This window comes from Centropristis striata, chromosome 1 (genome assembly GCF_030273125.1).
Source record: "Centropristis striata isolate RG_2023a ecotype Rhode Island chromosome 1, C.striata_1.0, whole genome shotgun sequence".
Lineage (NCBI taxonomy): Eukaryota > Metazoa > Chordata > Actinopteri > Perciformes > Serranidae > Centropristis > Centropristis striata.
In genome coordinates this window covers 33,269,816-33,273,372 of record NC_081517.1, presented here as the reverse complement: position 1 = coordinate 33,273,372, position 3,557 = coordinate 33,269,816, and positions in this window count along the sequence as shown.

Genomic DNA, 3,557 nt, shown 5'->3' with positions numbered 1-3,557 from the left:
AAAATGCCTAAAATCTCTCAAAACACATAATCTGAAAATCTAACACTGGGCAAATGAAAGAAAAGGCAAGAGTGATATGAAGGGTGAAACAAACTGGAGGATGGTGAGAGAAGGACTCGAGAGTGGACCTGAGATGTGGAGGAGAGGGAGAGGCGAGTCGAGGAAACTCAGAGAGTACTGTAAGTGGGAGCGAGGTCTGGGTGAGAACGGAAGTGCAGAATAGTGGAGTGTACAGTAAACAAACAACCCCCCAGTCCTGCAGGGGAAGTCCAGCATGTCCAGCTGGGTTCATACACTGACACTACCACATACTGAATTTCGTCACACAGATGCATCCCAGTCCATTCCCATCCTCCTCTTCTAAATCACTCTTACATACTGTGCCCTGCTGCAGAACATAAATACAGACCACCAGATTTATAGGCGACTTGCTGTGAGTGACTGTACACTGTGTCTTCTGGAAAGTAATCAAACACACATGTTAAAAGATGCTGGTGCAGCACGTTGGTGACCAGTCACTTCTGTGTTCCAAGGGCTTTTATGTTTTCCTGTTCAAACATAAGCACAGATGTCCAGGAACATGCATTTCATCAGCCCTATATAGGGAGTAAAATCCAGGAGAAAGGATGATCAGAGAGCGAGGAAGGTTTATGTTATAGAAGAAGAAAAGACACTAGATGACAGTGTGAGGAATTATGGAGGATCTTTTGCTCTCTAGTCTAAACAAGCTTCTTAGAAGAGTGCCATTTCTCTTGAGGCACTGGCATATTCCTGGCTATTCACAGAGAGAGGCACTCTCGGCCCTTTTCCATGTTTTCATTAAAGCTGTTTTATGTGTGAGGCAGCAGAAAAGTAATGCGCAACTGGATCATGTTTGAATCTGTATCATCATTTTTGTTGGTGTTGTCCTTTTTATCTCTGTCCAGCTTTCTCTTCCTCCTTTCTTCAAAGTTTTTGTTTTCTCTAGCCCTTTTCAGACATGCACTCCAACCTTGAACTTATCTAGACATTTCACAGAGGCAAAAGTGTCATTTATATTGGGGACGCCAGGGACATGTCACTACTTTTTTTATTTGCAGAATTTGTCCCATTACTTTTTAAAAGCATCATTCAAAATGTTCTGAAAAGACACAACAAACATGTTAACAAACCAATTGGACTGCTTTGAGAAAATGTCACTTTTACTTTAAAAAAAACATACAATGCAATGCAACTATAGAAGAAAAACAATGCACATTGTTCAAAAACCCTGCATGCATCGATCAGTTGCAGCTGTGGATGTGATGCATGTGGATGACTGTGGATTGTGCAGTTCACATTTTTGTGTTTAAAGTTTTTTTGTATAGTTCACTGTAAAAACTTACACAATGCCCAGTATGATGCTTCACATTTTCCAGACCCGCCTAAATGATCTACAATCACTCTGTGCTCTGATCTCATACCGATCACCTCATTACATTGCCTAAAATTGCATCTGTTTAAAACAGCTTAAGAAACATTTTTTCATCTCAGCCGTTATTTCCCCAACACTTTTCAACACAAGGAGGAGCTGTATGTGATGAAGATGATATCTGAATCTTTTGGACCAGACATTAAATTGACTTAAAACTGCCAGCTTTAAGCAAGTCTGTGTCCAAATGAGCCCAATTGTGAATAGAGCGGTTCACATTGATCCACAAAACCAGAAGAATACAAACGCCCTCTCTGAGGGAGAAGAAGAGGTGTCATTTACACAAAAAGACCTACAAAAATGTCAAACTGGAGAGAAAACAAGATTCAGGAACTTCTGAAGGGCCAAAATCCTCAAATAAATTCAAGGAATGACTCGGTTGTTTAACTTATAAACTTTGAAAAAAAATTCTGATGGCTCTTTCCTCTTCCTTCTTCCACTCTTCGATCCCACTAAATTGCTTCTGGCATCCTACCTTTTAGGGGGTGGGGGAGGTCCCAGATGCATATTCCCAGTGGGAATGTCAGACGCACATCAGGAAGCTTGTGAAATCCATCCTCCATTCTCCAGCCTCTCCACCACATGTAAAAATACCTCTGCCTCTATCAATCCCTCATAATCCTTACATTAAACATGGAAGACCTTGCAAAGCACAGTGTCTACACTGTTAGTGAACAGTAAAACGGTTTATAGCAACTAGCAAAGAGACTAGCTGCCCTCTCACCAAACCTCAACAGTTATAGGGTGGCCATTAGGGAGCCCATAGGGACTCATTTAGGACTAGTCCACTGCCCAGTCACTCGTAAAATTGTGCTTCCGTAAACAAAGAGTCCCTATCAGTCACTGGGAAAACTAAAATACCCTCCCTCCTGAAAAGCACCCAAACAAAACACCAAAATAAGACTCACAGTGACCCGCTGATCTCTGAAGTCCCACGGTGCTGATTGGTACTGACACACAACTATGTATAGACATAACGCTAACTGTGGGACTCCAACTGTGTTATTCCCAACATTTCTCTCGATATGCCCTGAACTAGTTTTAAAATTAGATAACAACAGGTTTTCCAGAGCTAATAGTTGCATACACAGAAGTCAATTACGTTGATTGGAATATTTAGAGGGAAAATGGAACATTCTTGGCCTATTTGATATCTTTGGAAACTTTGGCATCCTGATTAAATTTTACAAGTTCTGTGGGTTAGAGCAAAGCTGACGTTAGAGCTGCCAAAGAGCTTGTGGGACTGACAAGTAATCACCTCGGTGCGAGGAAATTTGGTTTAAGCAAGTGAGCGCCGGGGACCGCTGCTTGATTTGAAACCCCTCTGCTGAGTCGACTCGACAACTTTGATTGCAACTGCACATTGCAGACCGACGAACAACTGTACGATTTGGATTTGTCTGGACATAAACCGCAACCTGATCCTTTAAGTGGTTTTGTGTCGCAATCAAATGAAAACTGTTTAATCAGAATGTCTTATTGAGACACAGTGGAAACATGAGAAACTGACTGAAGGATGCTTGACGAGGAACTTTATTTCTCTGGAGATTTCTTGTGTCCCCTCTGGCGGTAAGCTGGGTCTATTTCTGATCTGCTAAACCGTGAGGGCAAAGAGAGGGGTTACTGAAGAAATGAGAAGTCAAACATAAAGAATTTACTCCACTCCCCAGTGGGCGTGTACATGCCTATACATGTAAGTATGTCACCCAGTGTGATTATTCTGCTCCTGCAATCCCTCAAGGTGGAAGTGGAGAAACCCTGCAGTTCACATTTACAATACCTTTCAAACCAAATTAAAATTTCCTTCGCTCTTCTTTCTCTTTTTACCATAGCAAATTAGCTGTAGAGGCCAGCTGGTCTGTGTCTGCACGATCTGCTGATGTACTCATGATACCCCATTTACTGAAACCTGCTCTGAACTTACACATTGAAACAGGACCCAGCTGCTGCTGTGCTTGTGACCTGACATCTAATTGCTTGCAATGGAACAAGCAGCTTGGAAATGTGGTTTCAGGAGGAGGGGAGGTGGTGGTGGAGGGGCAAAGAGACGAGTGACTGACACATAGACGTGGAGGCTCAAAAAACCCAAGGAAGACATTAAGTTTCT